At 44.7% G+C, this 20639-nt stretch overlaps 1 long non-coding RNA gene across 1 annotated transcript; it reads left to right on the top strand.

Annotated features, from left to right (window-relative positions):
• Positions 1 to 12364: 12364 nt before the first annotated feature.
• Positions 12365 to 19168, top strand: LOC120968354 (uncharacterized). Its single transcript, XR_005762779.2, has 2 exons — positions 12365 to 12858; positions 16025 to 19168. It is a non-coding gene; the product is annotated as an uncharacterized lncRNA (long non-coding RNA).
• The last annotated feature ends 1471 nt before the right edge of the window (positions 19169 to 20639 follow it).

Below are 20639 nucleotides of genomic sequence, written 5' to 3'. Positions count from 1 at the left end.
ACTGGCAGCCTCCTAGGCGGCTTTTCGTGGATCGATGCACCGGTGTACGTCGACTTGACCGAGAAGGACGCCGCCGTCGCCACCGCACGCATGTTTTCATTTTCAATATTTTTAATTAATGTAAACTGGACTGTTGGTGGCTATTTTATTATTTTATTTGTTGTTTCTATTTTTTATAATTCCGAAATCTCTCCATCCGCGTTGGGCTGATCTATGGTCCGGCGGACAAAAAGTTCGGGCATTGAGCGTTTGCCTAGCCAATCCAAACATAAAAAAAGGACAACATCCGCGTCCGTTGGGGCGCCGGCGTTGAGGTTGGCCTAAGTTAAACAATGTCTTGACCGCGACGACCTGAGAAAACTGTTTTGCTAAACAACATCTAAGTCTATCCTAAGTGTTGCAAATAATAACCCAGTGGTTATTAAGGGATAATCCCCGCTTCCCATATTGGCAATTGCCTCTCGAGGAGGCGCCTCAGTGAACCGTCGCGTCCCATGGACGCATCCGTTTCCCTTGTATATAAGTGTGCATCCATGATGAATAAAGAACACTGGAATCATTTGTTGTCTCTCTCGATCTCAATTCTAAACACGTTATCAGCACGCTCCCGGCGGAGCGATTCTATCGGCGCCTGGCTACGACCTCGCTCGCTCGCGAGTTCAACCACCGCAGCCCTCGGTTTGGCGTGGTGGCGCCCGCTACCGCGGCGGCCATCAGCCCGGCGCAAGCGCTTCCAAGCGGCAGCCTCGTCCCGTGCACGGTCACGACAGAAATCTCTCAATTTCTAACTGCCTCTTTGAGAGCGATACCCACTGGTAGAAAAAAGGCCTTTAGTCCCGGTTCGCAAAGGCCTTTAGTCCCGGCTGTGCAACCGGGACTAAATATGCGCGACTAAAGACCCCCCCCCCTTAGTCGCGCCTCTTACGAACCGCGACTAAAGGCCCGTCCTTTAGTCCCGGTTCTCGTGGCTAACCGGGACTAAAGGCCTCCTCCGCAGGTTTAGGGTTTTAGCCCCCCTAAACCTGATTTTTTTGCGAATTTTTTTATTTTTTTTATTTTCAAATTTCTGAATTATTTTAACCTCTAATCTCTAATCACCACCCCTCATCACTGCTCAATTTAACCTCTAATCTCTAATCACCCCTCATCATTCCAAATCATCTAACTTCCCGGACGGTCACCCATCCTCTCACTACTCCAGCCTGAGGACGCTTAACTTCCGGGTTCTATTCTCCCTCGTTTCCAAGTCTGCACTTGTTGTTTTCCTGACAATAGTATGATGTCAATCCTATTAACCCTCAGGAATTTAGCTTGAGCATGAAGTGACACATTTCACTGTTTGAGTTTGAAATTATTGTTTTAAAAAACAATAATTATTTAGTAACACTAATATTTCTGGAATAATTAGTTTGACCATTGTTTGACCACAGTTTGACCACAGTTTGACCAGATTTGACCAAAATTTAAAAAAACTGAAATAATTATTTAGTAACACTAATATTCTAGAATAATTAGTTTGACCATTGTTTGACCACAGTTTGACCACAATTTGAATTTTTTTGCCTCTCCAGATCTTAAAAGCCTCGTATCTTTTTTTCTGTTAGGTTTTTGAGGATTTTGAAAATGTTTAACGGGGTTCCCCCCGTTAAATTCGGATGTAACTTTTCGAGTAGATGATTTTTCATATAAAAAACTTTTTCATCCGAGTTCGTATGCAAAAGTTATGTCCATTTTAAGAAATTCCAGAGAGATTTTGCAAATAAAGTCGAAATTCATATTTGTTAATTTTCCCAACAACTAGACCACATATCACATGAGAAACTTATTTTTTTTGACATTTTCATCATTTTCTTTTGGTTTTTCTAAAACTGAAAAGGCGGTCCGGGGGTAGAGTTTGATGGGCCCTTTAGTACCGGTTGGTCTGGCCAACCGCGACTAAAGGACTAACCTTTAGTCCCGGTTGGTCTGGCCAACCGCGACTAAAGGACTTCGGGCCAGCCTAAGGACCTTTAGTCCCGGTTGGCCAGCTCCCATCCCAGATAGTTGGTCGCGGTTCGATTATTTTGGGGACTAATGGGGCGTATGGAAGCCTCTTTTTCTACTAGTGACCTACAGGGAATGAACAAGAGAACGAACAACAGGGGCATTGGCGTTCATCGATCCGAAAAAATTCGAGAACGAATCAAGGAAAGGTAAAATTCCTCGCTTAATTACCATCGTCTCTGGACTTGGTGGTGGCGCTTGTCGCCATCAGGCCATCAAGAACGTCAATGACGACGGCATCGGCTTCGTCTGGCCTCGGCCCCATGATGGACTGGAACACCGGCACCACCGGCTTGGCCTCTGGCGTCGGAAACGGTGGCGGGCCCTCAGGCGCTTGACCCCGACTCCCAGCCTCCATCACGCGGAGACGCGCAGGGCAACGGCAGCCCCGACGTGTGGCGCGGTGACGCTCGCCGTCAACCGCTCGGCGCTCCTCAGCACGCGGTGCGTTGGCGCCCCCTCGACGCTCTGCTCGGCCTCGATTTCCGATGCGCAGCATGCCGACGTCCTCCGGCGCAGAGCGCCCGAGGACCGCAACCTGCACGCGCAGGCGGCAACCTCGGCGAAGTCGCAGACCATGACAACGGCGAGGCGATGCCCTCGACCACTATCTTCCGGCGGGTGGTGTCGCGGCCTGTACCAACTGCCGACAGTGCACGGTGCAGTCGCCCCCCTATGCGGCGGCAGCAGCAAATGGCCTGCACGGCGGCATGGAGAAGCTGGGCTGCGTCTCGGTGGAAATCATTGGGGACGTTCAGAGTTCCTATCTCTGAAGTAGCACCACACGTCACGGGAGAAAGAGATAAGGAAGCCTTATCTCTTCGCGAGTTTTGCGATATAGCCCTCGTGGCTTTACCTATTTTCGGAATAGGCCAAAACTTGTGTCTTACATCATTTGCTATTCATTAGCATTTGTGACGTTTAAGACATGTATAGATCTGCTATTAGCCCATTTTCTGTAGAGTTTTGAAATTCCAGAAATATGTGGTTGTTATTTGCTTGACCTATAACATGTTCTTTACCGGTACAATGACATTGTTCTGCGATTGAGACTAAGTTTTCTCGCACAATAATATAGATTTGCGATTGAGAATTATTATTTTCTCGCAAAATAATCTCATTGCGATTGAGATTAATTTTCTCTCGCAAAATATTAATTCACTTTGCCGAATTATCTTGCAACTTAATACAACATCATCTCATTTAATTTGAGGTCTGTACAATTCAAGTTCTCACTTGAACATCAAGTTTACAACATTATTACTATTCATTACAATAGTAGTGTATTTCCGTTGAGTACGATGTATTCCGGAATGTATGTATCTCCATGTTCACTATATGTCGAGAATAATACATCTATTTGCAATTGAGATTTTCAATTTCTTGCAAATACATATGCAAAATTCAAGGTGTCATCCTTAGCAATTTGAGATTCACACTAATGATTTTGAGCCACCTTCTTGAAATCTATTAATTTTGCAACATTAAGATGTATTTATATTACGCAATATGTAATATAAATAAATTACCGGTTTTTCACCGGAGATGATATGTTCTTTGTGTTTACCACATTGACATTCTTGATGAACATGTCACATCGGTTGAGATTGATTTCTCCCGCACAACACACTTGTAAATTTTTGACAATAACATCTCCCTCATTATATTAGGAAAACACAAGGTAATGAGTTGGATCTACTGCCCATATGCAGACTATCTCTATTATTGTGAGATATGTATGATCTGTTATGTTCCCACAATTTGAGGTTGAGCATTTTCAAGTTATACACTTGAGTCAAATTTTTGCATTCTTATTACAAAATCATGATGGTTTTTAATTTACTTCTTGTAAATTAATTATCTCAGGCTTGCCCCTATAAGTAATCGATGGCTAACAATTTGAGGCTTTTGCCCTCAATGGCCACAACTTACTTAAGCGGGTCGTGGACATCAAGATCAGTCTTGCATCCCATGGGATATAGCGCGTGCAACCCAAGCCACGCCACCGGGACGCAAAGGACCTCAAGGGTAATGGTTTGAAACTCACTTCAAACCCTCAACCTGACACCATCAAGCTGTCACGAGACCGTATGAGCATGGAGAGCATGATGGTTGAATATGCATCAACCGACATGTTAGGAGACTATACATTTAGTCCCTTAGTCTCCTTAGTGATCTATTTATTTATGTCCATTTATGATGTTCTAATAAGAACATGATTATTGTTGTCATCATATATTGTATATCACAATATAATGTATCAACAATTTGATGCAAATACATTTGTATGTAGTCTATATATGTAACACCCCGCATGTAACTTGCCATATTTGTAACTCCGACTCTTGCCATTTCCGGCTATGTGTTATGATATTTCCTCCGTGGTCGGGTTTTGTCTTTCGTTTTGCATTTTGTGATGTCATGCATTTCATATCATGTCATCATGTGCATTGCATTTGCATACGTGTTCGTCTCATGCATCCGAGCATTTTCCCCGTTGTCCGTTTGCAATCCGGCGCTCCTATCTCCTCCGGTGCACCCCTCTTGTTTTCTTTCATGTGCGGGTGTCAAACTTTCTCGGAATGGACCGAGGCTTGTCAAGTGGCCTTAATATACCACCCGGAGACCACCGGTCAAGTTTCGTTCCATTTGGAGGTCGTTTGGTACTCCAACGGTTAACCGGGCATCCACAAAGTCCATTTGAGTGTCCAGCAAAACACCCCTCTAAAACCAGCCCAAAACCCACCAAACTCTCTTCCATGCTCTAGGTCGTTCGATCACGATCGTGTGGGCGAAAACCGCACCTCATTTGGAGCCTCCTAGCTCCCTCTACCTATAAATATGTGGGCATCCCGAAATACATTCACAGTCTCCGGAAACCCTAAAATCCCTCCGCGCCGCGCCGGACACGTCCGCTCCGGCCGGACGAAATCGCCGCCGCCCCCGCGGCCAATCCCGTGCCGCCACCCGTACCGCCGCGGCACAGGGAGCCCGCCGCCGGCCCGCGCGGGCCCGCGCCTCCGCCCGCCTCCACGCCTGCCCGCGCCGCCTGCCCGCGCTGCTCCCCGCCGGCCGGCCCCGCCGCGCCCGCCGCCGCCCGTGGCCTCCGGCGCCCTCCTCCTTCCGCCGGCGACCGCCGCCCCTTCCTCCTCCGGCATCGGACGCCATCGCCGGCCACATCCCGTCCGCCGGCCGAGCTCGGGCTCTCTCCCGATCCAGATTCGTTCGGTACACTAGCCGTTGACTTTCCCTCGACCCCCCTATTTTCTCTAAGTCATGGAATTTTCTCAGTATGTGTCTCTGTTCGTGATGCCATAACTCCTTGCATGTAGCTTCAATTCGCGCGTGTAATATGTCAAATTGTTCGCCTCGTGATGCTCTTCATTTTGTTCAATTGCACTATGTTCATTAGAGGTCATCTTGATGCCCAAATCTCTGTTGGAAGAGGGCTAGTTGCTGTTATTCTCTGGTTCTTATCAGAACTTGGAGATTTGTCATTTTTGTATCATTAAATCTGTGCATCTTATGGGCATGAGCTCTACATGTGTTTTGAAGTATGCCATGCCATATTTCCAAGGGTGTATTCCATGTATTTGTGTGATCTCTGTGGTAACTAGCACAAGCATGCAAAGTAGGCCCCGTAATATTTCTGATTTCAGGGACTTGTGATTTCTCTAAGTCCTTGTCTGCTGTTATTTTGTTGCCATGTAAACTTGGTGGTACAGAGAGATCCATGCATATTTTGGAGATGTTCAGTAAGGATGTTTTGTAGATATAGTTGTAATTAATCCATTTCTGCAATTGTTTGCAATTATGGAGTGCCATAGCATGACTCAATCTTGCTCTACTTTTGCTATAAAATATTTCTGGCAGATTCTTAACATGATATGCAATTTTGCCAAGCTTATTGTAGTTGATCCATACATGCTATGCTATTGTTCTCGCCATGGTTAGCTTCATAAACATGCCATCTTTTTGTAGGTGTGCTTGGTTTGTCATGCATTGCTCTGTAGTGAGTGCATCAAGCTCACAAAGCGGCCTACATATTATTATTTCTGCCATACTCTGTTTTCTGCTAAGTCTGAAACCTGATAACGAAACTTGCTATGTTACATGCTTGCCATCATATCTTCTGGTCCTTTTTGGCTTATGGTCAGTAAGGGACTTTTGTCATGTGCTTTTAGTAGAACACTGCCATGCCTTGTTTTGCTATGTTAAGTTCCTGTAGCATGTTGATTTCATGCTCCGAACATTGCTACCTGATGCTGTTTAATGCCATGTCCAGTTTTTCACTAAGTCTGTGAACCTGTTATCTTTTGCAGTTTTGCCATGCTTGTTTGAGCTTGATATATTGTGATCTAGCCATAGCCCAGTGTTCATCTTTTGTCAAGCATCTCCTGTAGATTACTGCTGTGTGCTTTGTTGCTATGTTGGGGTGCTGTAGCATTGTTGTTTGTTGCATTTTAAGTGCTATCTTGTTGTTTATCGCAGATTAGTGTCATTCTTGTTTTGCTTGCCATTTGCAAACCGTGCATCCGATTCCGGTGATCTTTATATCGATTTCGACCGAAATCATCTCACCTTTCCAGTGGCATGCTTGGTTTGCCAAGTTACTACCTTGTTCATCATTTCCCCTCCGGAGCACGCATATGCATCACATATCATATCTTGCATATCATACATGTTTTGCATCATGTTGCTTGTGCATTTCTCTTGATTGATTGTGGTTCCGTTGCTTGTGTTCTTGTCTTGGGTAGAGCCGGGAGACGAGTTCGTAAACGAGGAACCTGTCGAGTACGCTTACGAGGATCAAGCTTTCGACAACTCTGAGAACCTTGCAGGCAAGATGACCACCCCTCGAAATCACTTCTATCTTTGCTATGCTAGTTGTTCGCTCTATTTGCCATGCTCGCTACCTATTCACTTGCTATATCATGTCTCCCATTTTGCCATGTCAGCCTCTAACCATCCTTTCCTAGCAAACCGTTGTTTGGCTAAGTTACCGCTTTTGCTCAGCCCCTCTTATAGCGTTGCTAGTTGCAGGTGAAGCTGAAGTTTGTTCCATGTCGGAACATGGATATGTTTGGGATATCACAATATCTCTTATTTAATTAATGCATCTATATATTTTGGTAAACGGTGGAAGGCTCGGCCTTATGCCTGGTGTTTTGTTCCACTCTTGCCGCCCTAGTTACTGATATACCGGGATTATGTTCCTTGAGTTTGCGTTCCTTACGCGGTCGGGTGATTTATGGGACCCCCTTGACAGTCCGCCTTGAATAAAACTCCTCCAGCAAGGCCCAACTTTGGTTTTACCATTTGCCGCCTAAGCCTTTTTCCCCGGGTTTTCGCAAGCCCGAGGGTCATCTTTATTTTAACCCCCGGGCCAGTGCTCCTCTGAGTATTGGCCCAAACTGTCAGTCGCCGGTGGCCACCAGGGGCAACTCTGGGCTGGCCTATCGGAAGCTTGGACAATCCGGTGTGCCCTGAGAACGAGATATGTGCAGCTCCTATCGGGATTTGTCGGCACATTCGGGCGGCTTTGCTGGTCTTGTTTTACCATTGTCGAGATGTCTTGTAAACCGGGATTCCGAGACTGATCGGGTCTTTCCGGGAGAAGGTTTATCCTTCGTTGACCGTGAGAGCTTATGATGGGCTAAGTTGGGACACCCCTGCAGGGTATTATCTTTCGAAAGCCGTGCCCGCGGTTATGAGGCAGATGGGAATTTGTTAATGTCCGGTTGTAGAAAACTTGTCACTTGACCCAAGTAAAATACATCAACTGCGTGTGTAGCCGTGATGGTCTCTTCTCGGCGGAGTCCGGGAAGTGAACACGGTCTGTGTTATGTATGACGTAAGTAGGTGTTCAGGATCACTTCTTGGTCATTGCTAGATGACGTCCGTTCCTTTGCTTCTCTCCTCGCTCTCATTTGCGTATGTTAGCCACCATATATGCTTATTGCCGCTGCAGCTCCACCTCATTACACCTTTCTCCCCGATAAGCTTAAATAGTCTTGATCTCGCGGGTGTGAGATTGCTGAGTCCCCGTGACTCACAGATTCTACCAAAACAGTTGCAGGTGCCGACGATGCCAGTGCAGATGATGGCGTCGATCTCAAGTGGGAGTTCGACGAGGAACGTGGTCGTTACTATGTGTCTTTTCCTGATGATCAGTAGTGGAGCCCAGTTGGGACGATCGGGGATCTAGCATTTGGGGTTGTCTTATTTTCATCTAGATTTTGACCGTAGTTGGTCTATATGCTTGTATGTTGGATGATGTATGAATAATATTTATGTATTGTGTGAAGTGGCGATTGTAAGCCAACTCTTTATCCCATTCTTGTTCATTACATGGGATTGTGTGAAGATGACCCTACTTGCGACAAAACCACTATGCGGTTATGCCTCTAAGTCGTGCCTCGACACGTGGGAGATATAGCCGCATCGTGGGCGTTACAATATATCTGACAGTGATTTTCATATTGAGAATCTTCATGTCTATATATAGATTTCTACGGGAGTCAATCCGATGAAAAATGATATGTGCCTTGTGGACATATGCACCACAAACTCTATACTTAGGGAAGTCCAATGTTTCCACTCTCATTGAGAAAGGAGATATTTTAAAATCGCTAGACGCGATGAGGTATTTGTTGGCTCAACTCGAGTCATATTTACTATCCCCATGGGTACTCGAGTAACATCGAGATGCTTTATTGCTTCCCAGGTTTAACTCGTGCCCTACTAAACTACGGAGGTATCTGTCAAAATAGTTTCCATAGCGAAACTTCTGATGACAACAAAGAGAAATAACTTCTCTTTACTATATGCAACGGATATGGCAAGCACATTCTCTATGCATCATCTGGATTGTACTACACATATGACACCACCCGTAGCACATGTTGCGTACGAGATAGTTTTCCAGAGTGTCTTGTACATGACAAACTTGGCATACTCGCCTTGGTCATCGAGACATTGGGTTGAAACCGAAACTATTAGCAATTCCAATAGTTTATGATTATTATGATGCTAAATTCTAATAACATTTGGATTTTATGTGCATGACAAGTGACACAGGGAAGCTAATTTTAAGGCTCGCACACCTTAAAGTTTACGCTGAACCACTCTGACTCCTTGAATGCATCAAGTCGAGGTAAGTGGCTCTTCCCAGCCATTGAGTAGAATATTCAGGTATGCCATGGTTCTAAAAGACATATCTACATGATGGTCTTAAGTGTGTGCTTTATTCACACGAAACCATTGGCTCATTATCCTGACACCAATTTCAAGAAAATCGAATGGATAACATTGCAGAATTCTCCTTGAGGGCCTTCTCTATGGCCTTTGGATTGAAGTTTAGCAATTTGTCCTAATGTCTAGACTCAAAATGGTTTGATAGAATCCTATCCAAAGAGTTAAGCTCATTGCATTATCTTTACTTTGGAATTGCAACTTACCAACTTTACGTTGGAGTCATGCAGTTTTACACGCTCATGACAGAACTGCATTATATTATTCCCCTCTATCTTTGATACGTGGAAATCTACCAAGTATTACCTATTTGCGGTAATTCGGTTGCATACCGATATCATCACCCGGCATACATCATTGGCCCCTCAACATATAGTTGGGATCTATGTGAGGAATAACTGTATTTCCGTCAATACCTCAAGCCCCTCGCATGGGGAGTTATTCAAGGCCAATATGCTAATTCAATGAGGAACATTTCCAGGCATTAGGGGGAGATTTCAAGTACCATAAAGAATGCCAGGAAATTAGTGGAATGTTCAACACATTCCTGCCTCAAATCAACGTACTCAAAGATCTGAACCATGCGTTCAGAAGATTTGCAACACATTGCAAATAACCTGCCACATTCATTTACTGACTATAAATGTGTCACACAATCCTACAATCCCGCAAAAGTACGCCTGAAAGAGTGGAGGTAGCAACAAAATTCACTCCACTCCCCGTTCAAAGCAACAGGGGGAGATGTATGGGAAAAGTACATCAGGATTCAGCTTCTTGCAAGAAAGGATATCAAGGCCCGTGACTCAGTAAATGCAAGTCAACTTCACATTGACAGACACCTAATGGGTAGTATACACCCAATGGACGGGAAACCCCCGCCAACCCAGGTCATAGTGCACACAATGACCGGGACATCGGAATACCCGACTCAATCGCATTGGGAAATCGCGAGCAGGCACTATGGGTAACGATATTTCGATCAACTATTGATATATAGATTCTGGAGAAATATATAACCGGAAGTCTACAATTGTCGACATACATTTCTCAACTAGATTGAAAAAACCTTTCAAGTGATTCAGATCCAAAGACCATGGCCATGGCAAAGTGTGAACAACACTCGGACTGAACTCAAGCAAAGGGTATAATCTAGGTAGAAATGATCTTGCTCAATAATGGGAAGGTATTCATAAGCAATACCTACACCAGTTTTCTTCGGGAAACAGAATTGAGAACAACGAGGTGGTGAAACATAGAGCAAGTATTGTAGCACAAGGGTTCACGCAGATACCCAACTATTCTCCAGAGGTGGAATCTCTTTCTGATAATTTATATCATTGGCAGTTCAAAATCATCTATCTCTGCAGTTGATAGATGTAGTGATCACATATCCATGTGGCTCACTAGATTCAGACATATATGATTGATTTCCAATGGAATCTCAATTCTGAATCGAAATACAAAATGCAACATATATTGTGTAAAAATCAGTAAGTCACCATATGACTTATTGTTGTCGGTACATTTGGTACGACCGACTTAGTGAGTTCCTTTACACAAGGATTACTTCTACAATGATGGTTATCCATGTTTGTCTGTCATACACAGTGATTACTCCTGCAATGACGATACATATAATCATCTAAACGACGGAGTTTAAAAGAAGGATTTGGGTAAAACCAAGATACCGCTCGTTACTACAACTTGAGCACCTTCACTCATACATTTTGGTATACTATGTTGTCTATATTCAAAATATATTGGAGAAATTCATTGTGGACAAGTCTTATACATCCATAACTCTCATGGTGGTTCATTCTCTAGACGTAGAGAAAGATCTATTTAGACCAAGAGATGATGGAAATGAGATATTGGGACTCAACGTTCCATAATGCCATTGGATCCATCAAACACAATTGGTTGATACTCAAGAATATCTTTCGATATCTCCAAGGCATCAAACATCTTGTCCTGGTTTTTTAGTTTCACAGAAATGTGAACACCGATATCATTGGATACATCGATCAGATCCCCACTATGTCAGATCGTAGACAGGCTTAGTGTTCCTACTAGATGTGGTAGCCCTCTCATGAAGAGTCTTCGAAACAGACCTCATGACTACATCCACCAACCATTATCTCATCGATAATGTTTCTTGTGTTGCCCGGATGCAAACAGGTTACATAATAAGCAATATCACTATATTGCATATCTTGCAAGTCAAATCATGCAACTGATTTGTTCACCAAGTCTCTACCAACTTTTACATTCCAGGAATGTGTACATGGAATTGGTATATGACGACTTCGGAATATGCAAGAATCAGGGGGAGTATCTTCCTAAATTGTTCCTGTTCAATGCATCATATTATACTCTTTTTCCCTTCATGAGTTTACTATACAGGTTCTCATAAAGGTTTTTAATGAGGTAATATCAACATGAGATCATATGTCATACTTTCTGTTTTCCCCACCGGGGTTTTTGGGAAAGTATATACGACATATTTATTGTCCTCTGAACTCTATGGGTTTTCTCGTATTGAGTTAAAAGAGACAATAACCATTATATGTTACATCATTTTCTCCTTATTTTTCCCACTGGGTTTAAATGAGTTTTAGCAACATATCAAACTCTATACTCCTCATATTTTTCCCATAGGGGTTTTGGAGGAGACTATCAAGATAATGGATTCTTATGTCAAGCGGTGACTAGGGGGAGTGTTGCAAATAATAACCCAGTGGTTATTAAGGGATAATCCCCGCTTCCCATATTGGCAGTTGCCTCTCGAGGAGGCGCCTCAGTGAACCATCGCGTCCCATGGACGCATCCGTTCCCCTTGTATATAAGTGTACATCCATGATGAATAAAGAACACTGAAATCATTTGTTGTCTCTCTCGATCTCAATTCTAAACACTAAGCATTGCACATCAAATGTACCTTTGTCATTGATTTTACGCAAAGATTGATATGAGTATTTTTTTTTATGCTTGGTTGAGAAGAGACCCCGAGAAAATGCACACAAGAGGACACGTGCACTGGGTCTAACTCTAGTGCGCTAGTCGGCACTCCGTGTGTCCTCCCCCAAGCAACGGCTGAAGGTGGCTTCTTCCCTCCCCTCATCTGCACCCCCGTTCTCATTCCCATTCCCGGATCTGGCTCGGACCAGTCCTGGTGCGAGAGGCCACCGGCGGCGGAGCATGCAATGCGAGCGCTCTAACCATGTCTGACCGAATCCTGCCGCCGTGCCCGCCCCTCTCGCCGTGGCCGATGACCGCTTCCCTCCCCGGACGGCGGCGATGATGGAGGGAGCCGCCGGCGACGGCCAGGCTCCGGGCGGCGGTCGCGCCGGGCCGCCGCTCCTCGGGGCCAGCCCCCCTCGCCGCGCCGTCGCGCATCGGCTTGGAGGCCCCTCGGGGCTGCCGCCGATGCGGGGGGCGTCCGCGGCCGTGCGGGCTGGGGACCGAGCGGCGCTCCGGTCAAGGGCCTGGTCTGGCCGGCGCGGGATCTGAGCCGCCGTCGATGGATTTCTCGCAGCTTGGCTGCGTTTTGCTTTGGATCCGGTACGGCCCCCCCATCTCTCTCTCTCTCTCAGACTCTCACACACTCGCTCACTCTGTGCGCGCGCGCGCTTAGAGTTCACACCAGTAAATCCTAAACCGAATCAGCCAAGCTCTCGTTGCCGGATCGCTGACCCAGCGCTGCTACGGTGCGGCCAGCCACCGCCATTCCATTGGCTTGGATTCGGTTGTGGCGTGGGCTGGGAGCCGTAGGATGACGTCTGATGCGTCGTCCGTGCGGGAGGTTTGGTCGGTCGAGGCCAGGTATGAGCAGCTCCTGAGAAGGATGGATGAATGGATGCATTCATGTGTCGTGAACTAAAACCACGACACTTGATCCGAACGGAGGGAGTATATTTTTAAAACAAATCAGGCGAGCTCTTGTTGCCGGATCGCTGACCTATCGTCCGGATGTACGCCGCGTCAGTTCCCCACCGCTACGGTGCTGCCTGCCACCGCCGTCCCATTGCCTTGGATTTGGTTGTGCCCCTCGGCTGGGAACCGTACTGGGAACCGTACGGTGTCTTCTGATGCGTCGTCGGAGCCGGAGTTTTGGTCGGTCGAGGCCAGGTATGAGCAACTCCTGAGCAGGATGGATGGATAGATGGATGTATGCATGCATATATGTATGGATTCATGGTTATGTTGCTAGGGGCGATGCCGATGACGATGACTGTGGCTGAAATAATCATGTCTTGAGCAATCAAGACAGCCTTGGCGAGGTGGGACTAAACAGTGCAAGAAAATTGGTATCTGCGTTGGAGTTACTCTTTAGCCCACCCTTGCCTCTCTTGCAGCCTGTCCAATTCATCGCGGATGTTGGATGTTCTGTGCCTTGGATGGTCGTTCTGATGAGTGATAACCAGGGCAGTTCTCTTACACTGCGATGGATAGATTATGCAGCAAGAGGTGTGAGTGTTGGTTTGAAGATGAAATGCAAAACTGAGCCCTCTTTTGCTCAGTTCAGTTGCATTTTGTTTTGGATTCGGTATGAATCCTCCTCACCTTTCTCTCTCTCTCTCTCTCAAGCCCTAAACAAATCAGCAAAGCTCTCATTGCCGACTTGCTACCCCATCGTCCGGGTGGCTGCCACGTCAGTTCCCCGTCTCTACGGTGCTGCCAGCCACTGCCATTCCATTGCCTTGGATTTGGTTGTGACGTGGGCTGGGAACCGTAAGGCATTATCTGATGCGTCGTCCACACTGGGCGGTCGAGGCCAGGTACGAGCAGCTCCTGAGACTGAGACTAGTCATAGTGGAAGTAACTTAGGTTTTAGTTCAAATTGAACTATTTGAACTAAAACCACGACAGTAATTATGGAACGGAGGGAGTAGTAACATGCATGCCACATAGGCAAAAAAGATCATGTGACAAGTAATTAAAGAGGATGGATGGATGGATGTGTGCATGCCTGTAATGGATATCATGGATGCGACAAGTTACTTACCACTACGACCAGCCTGATGGATGGATGGATGGATGATGTATGCATGCTACTGTGTGATGAAGAGATGGAGTCCTTACCAGGGGCAATGATGATGACCGTGGCTGAAATAAGCCTGTCTTGAGCAATTAAGAGCTGTGGCCTATGGGTACTAAATTAGAGCACACCCTTACCTCTCTTGCAGCCTGTTCAATTCATCGCTAATGTTGGATGTTCTGCTACTTGGACGGTCATTCTGATGAATGATAACCAGGGCAGTTCTTTTACATCGTGATGGGTAGATTATGCAGCAAGAGATGCGAGTGTTGGGCTTGAAGATGAAAGGCAAAACTGAGCCCTCTTTTGCTACGCTACAAATATTCGATTTTACCTTCTCTACTATGCACTGTTTTTTCTTTTTTATTCCTCTCTATTGTGTTGATGTGGGTAACGGCCCATCTGGACTTGGATTGATGTCTTCTCTTGGTGATGAAGCCAACCGCCCTAGCTTGGATTGATTTCTAGCTGGCTTATTTTTTGCCTGTATAGTTGTACAAACTATATATGTCGAACACACTATTGTTTTTGACTTGGATTTCTACCTTATGTTTTTCTTCTTTTCCAAAATGGAAAATTTGTATTGTCCTGTTTTTATTTTTCTGGCAGTTACTCCTTTTATCTGAAGTGAACAAATGTAAATTGCTTCTTTCATTTCTAGTAATACGGCCATCAGCATAGTGTTCCAAATCAACTTCCGAACACAGCATATTTGTTTCTGTTGTGTGCTGATGAGTTCTATTCTTTTCTGAATGGCTATGATGATTTCCTCCTCTTTGGTGTTGGAGATCTTTCAACATATCCTGAGATAGAGATGATTGGTTCCATTCAACTTTGCCCAGTTAGACAGTCAGTCGTAATACTTGGAGGCCTTGCTTTGCAGCAAGTTACCAGTTGCGGCTATTTGTTGCTGGGCGGGGAAAGAGAGAGAGAGATGGTAAGGTGAGACCTGAAGGACTGAAATATCACCAAAGAACTAGCCATGGGCAGGGGTGCATGGAAATTAGGTATCCACGTGCCTACCCCAACTTGTTTGGGACTGAAAGGCTTTGTTGTTGTTGTTGTTTGGTACCGAAAGGCTTCGAGTACTACCTGAAGCATTTTCCAACTTTGGTGATTTATGGTGGGTTAAATCTGAGCCATTCAAGTAATACTCCACAATTTTCCTGGATTTTGTGAACTATTCCTCGTGCATGTATTTGTTATGACACCTGTGTCTGATGCTTCTACTGTTTGATTATATTAATTTGATCAGTGAGTACTTTTGGAATATACTCCAGAAAATAGCTTGATTTTCCCAAAAACTTTTCTTTGTTTCTTTTTGATTTTAAGAATACCTGTTTGGCAACTGTGAATGGTCGTGGGCTCACTGTGAAAATTAAGTTGTATATATTCTGTACATTGTTGGCCTGTACCTTGAAAAAGAAACCTGGCATTACCTACGGCTTTGGTTCTTTGTTATTATGGCTCTGTTTCTTTATGTGGACCTTCTGGGAAGGTGAGATGGTGTCAAATCTTTTTATCAAACCAATTTAAAAGCAGATTTATTGATGCTATTTTTCAGTTTTTTGGTCCTATTTTTGCATCCATTGTCAATTTTTCTATTGATATTTGCCATTGTAGTCCTCCTTAACTTCCACCATCGATGCTTGCCATCCCTATGTCCTTATAAAGCTTCACCTGTGATAGAGAGGCAGCGATGAGGAATGATGAAGGTGGTGAAGCCTGCCGTCTCCCCCGGCCTCGGACCTTTGCTTCATGGGGCCACCCCTCCTGTCGCGCCCTCTGCACTAATGCATCGGCTTGGGAGGCCCTTCTCGGGCAGCCGCCACAGCTGAAACATCAGGGGCTGGCGGTTTGCGGTGTGGATCATGGGGTGGAGTAGTCCTGTGGCCTCTGGTGGCTGGGAAGTTGGGTGTGCTCAACGAGATCTGAGCTACTCTGATGGATTTTTCACGATTCAGTTCCGCTTTTTGGACCTGAGCTGCTGTGTCTGGGAAGTCTGAATCCCTCTCCGCCTGAACTCTTACTGAATGTGGAGGGAATACATATTGAACGATACTTGCGTTCCAAAGAGGCACTTAAATCTTAATTACCACCTCTTCTCTCTTCTGAGCTCTAATCGCCCTCCAGCTGCTGATACTGTGCTTAGCTGCATATGTTTTGTATCTGACCCGACCTATTTTCCACCCTTATCTGTTGCTAGGGATGCAAACGAGTCGAGCTCGAGCGAGTTGGAGTTGGCTTAGCTCAACTCGTATGAAAATTCGAGCGAGCTCAAACTAAGTGAAGCTCATGATCGAGCTGTAGAACATGACTCGTGCTCAGCTTGTAACGATCTTGAGTCGATCTCGAGCTAGTTTCGAGCTAAATGAGATGATAGAAATTATAAATCTATGGATTAAAACAAAAAAAAATTAAGGTGAATATGCTGGGAACCTTTGCCAAAAATATAGGGTATTTAACACATAGTCGACCACGTGCAATAATTAGGCCTAAATCTCCTCTGAACTTAATTAAGTTTCCATGTTCGTTGGCAAATATAAAATGGAGAAAAATTATGGACAAAATATATGGTAATAAATTATCTTATTTTCGTTTAATATATGGCATGATCATTTAACATAATGATATTCTGTCGAGCTATCGAGCTAAAATCGAACGAGCCAATATTGGCTCAAGATCGGCTCGTTTCTTGGTCGAGCTACATAAAGTGTTCAAACTCTGCTTGTTTATTTTCGAGTCGATCTCAAGTCGAGTCAAAAAACGAGTCGATCTCGAGCGGCTCACGAGCCTCGAGCTTTTCTTGCAGCCCTATCTGTTGCATGCGCAAAGGGATCTTCGACTATTCTATTTTTCCTACACATTTTGTTGGTTTTGCAGTATGTCAACCAGTTCTGTTGTTTTAGGAACAGTACTCTAGCCGCACTTATTGTTGTCTTCTGTTCTTCCTTTTTCTTGAATGGTTATGATAATTCTGCTGTCCCTTGGATAGTTCTTAAGACTATCTTAATTACTGTTGGGGCAGTTTGCTTGTTTCAATTGCTACTTCATAATTTCGTTCTTCTGCTGTACTCTTTTATCTACTTATCAGTTGTACTTTTGGTTTCTTGTTAGTTCTTTAGTGGTTTCAACTTAAGGGTTGTATAGGGCAAGTTAAGATTACTGTTTCCTTTGTGTCAAGTTCATGAATGGCTGTGATGATATAACTTCCCTGCGAGAGCTTCTATCTAACACCTGAATTGATTCACTTGGTGCTAAACTAGGATGGCTTGTGTCACAGCAAGTAACCAGTTCAGCGGCCAACTATTACTCCCTCCGTCCACAAATATAAGATGTTCATGGTCATTTTAGCAGAAGTTCAGTTATGGTGTCGAGATGGAGATATAAGCATCTGAGCCTTTTACTGATACATGTACCCTTTTTTGTGTCCACCAGATCATGATTTGATCCCGATATAGTAGTTCTTTCTGCTTTCACTGATTCTTGCGTGGTTTCTGGTCATATTTTGTTCTTTGACAACTGGCTTCCCTCTATTCTTTTTTGTGGGATTGAAGCAAAGTGCTATTGATGGAAATGATGAGTAAGGCTCATTCAGATGTGTACTGAGATCAGATACCATTGCTTGTTTTTATGGTGTGTGTTAGGGTTAGGGTTTTGTGTGACTAGGTGGAAGCATGCAAATCGGGACGGCTTGCTTTCTGTGAGCAACCATTTGAATGATGAAATGTAGAACAGGGGCATCTCCAACGCGGATCACTAAGTGTATCAAGTGTATCAGATACACTAGCTTCTTCATATGGCCGTCCTTCTCTCTACTGATGCCTGTTTTAAGTCAAAGTATATGCAAGTGTTGGCGGTGCTGTGATTCATATGGTCAATCTGGTTAAGTGCAACATGCTTGTTCATACCTGGATGCATATGAGCATTAAGATGGCAAGAAATAAAGTGCCATGGCTTGAACTGCAATTTTGATAACTAGTCTCACTTGCTAGCCATTACATATTAGCCCTCCATGCAACTGTATTACCATACAATCTTTACATACAAGTTTACAACTAGCTCCTGTATTTGTATCTTTGGCGAGCTACATGCCTCCATGCGTCGTACTCCCAGAATCTAATGGCCCTGTTGTGCTATTTGTAAATTATGCTGGTTGCGACTATAAAAAGTGTTTTGTTTTGTGAGTACAGCTGTTTCGTTTGTCGCATGGAAGTTTTTTTTGTTGCCTAGATTCCCTGGAGTTTGTACCGAGAGTTCTCTCTACCTATCGTACCATTATGTCTAATCATGAATGTGCATTTGCAATAAGCAGTTTCATCTAGATATGGATCTAGTTTGATGTCTATTATGTGGCTCGAATATATGGGCTATTCCTTAGTTTTATGGTGTGTCTCAGGCTCATGTAGATGTGACGGAACTATGTCACATGTAAGGGCCTCTTTGGGACGGCTCGACTCCTCAAAAATCAGCTTAACTCCATCAACTCCACTTTGGAGCAATTCCAGGAGTTGCAGCTCCACCTTGGAGCAGCAGTTTATTTTGTTTGGCTTACAGCCAGCTTCAAATTCAAGAATGAATGTTCTATTCTTTTCTGAATGGCTATGATGATTTCCTCCTCTTTGGTGGGAAAAGTCTGTTGTGCCCCTATTTTTTGTTCAATTGTTGATGTTTTGATAGCCCAACATTTGTGCCCCTTGAGCAATTGTTGTTATTTTTCATTTTTTGCACTCTAAAAAAATACAATATTACACGTGGACTCGTGTACTTCCGGTTTGAGTGTTGTATGCATGAACATGTCGTTGGATTAAAAATATACTGTATGCACCAAAACCATTTGCTGGCATTTTACCCTTGACCCTTTCCTCTGGAATGTTTCGGAGCATCGAGAATAAAATTCAAATCGAAAGTGATGTGCACATGATGTGATGATGCGCGATTTGTGCACGAGTAGAAGCCATATATATACAGATTAAACAAACGAAGCAATCCAATGGTGTGTGAGAGTTGTGTGCGAGTTTATACTACTCCCTCCGTTCCTAAATATAAGTCTTTGTAGAGATTTCACTATAAACCACATACGAATGTATATAGATGCATTTTAAGTGTAGATTCATCCATTTTGCTTTGTATGTAATCCACCTAGTGAAATCCCTACAAAGACTTATATTTAGGAACGGAGGGAGTAGTATGCATAGCAGTGCTCAATTCAAATAGCTTTCTTAGAAAATCAACCTTGTCTGAAAAAGACCTGCACTAGGCGCCGATCCATACGAGTAGGTTCAGAAACATTGCATCCATGTGTATTACGTACGACTAATTGGCAAACACGCAATGGACCACAGCCCCATCTTGTCATTGCGAGGACGTGATGCACATGCCAACGTACGCGTTTGCACTGTCGAGCGCACACGGCACACGGCCTGTCACGCACTAGCCATGTCGTATGCACCCCCTAATCGCACGGCGACATGGATCGTAGCCATCAACCTACCACGCGTACGGGGCACGTGAGGTGTACACGGTGGCCTGGCTCACATGTACATGAATCTTAAAGCAGCCTAGAGCCGGACTCGCCAAAAACACTCAAATCGGTCATTTCCAGCGAGTCAGGCTGAGTCGGACGCAAAAATGAGGCACGACATACACGGCATTGTAGGGAAAGTATGGGTGGAGATGACAGAAGATGGAAATCGATGGGCACGGAATGCTGCAAAATCTAGCATCACCCCATGTACTCGCTCACCTCTAGCGCTAGGACAGTTCTTGCCATGCTCAACAGCTGTGACTCTCAAATCTATGAAAGTGGCAGCGGCATCAACTTCAATCTCCGGCAGTAGGATCTGCTTACCTCTTCGTCTTCGACGTCGTCTCGTCCTCCTCATCTGTGCCATGGGCGGGTCGTCGGCTCCAAAGGGGATAAGCAGCATACAACCCCCTTCTCTGTTAGGTCGTTTGTTAGGCCGTTAGGTACGGTGTAGGATCGATTTTGCCATTGCTCACCACACCAACAGTGTTGCCTAGGTTATGAACGAACGGATGAAGCTGGTTGTTCAAGCAGCAACACTGATAGTTGTGATTCAGGCCTGGCTCATGTTGGCCCACAAGACAGTTGTTCGTCGGAGTGATAATCGTGTCATTCGTTATGGTTCAATGTTAATCCGAGATAAGAAGAGGATAACGAATCCGAACTAAATCTACAACTACAATAATGTAGACGCTCTGGGGATACTTCGAATGAAAAGAGAACCTTTCGCCAAGCTTGTAGAGACGTTCATGAGATCAATGCAAACCATTTCCATGT

The sequence above is a fragment of the Aegilops tauschii genome, chromosome 7 (genome assembly GCF_002575655.3).
Source record: "Aegilops tauschii subsp. strangulata cultivar AL8/78 chromosome 7, Aet v6.0, whole genome shotgun sequence".
In the NCBI taxonomy this organism is placed as follows: Eukaryota; Viridiplantae; Streptophyta; class Magnoliopsida; order Poales; family Poaceae; genus Aegilops; species Aegilops tauschii.
This window is presented reverse-complemented; position numbering and strand designations above follow the sequence as displayed.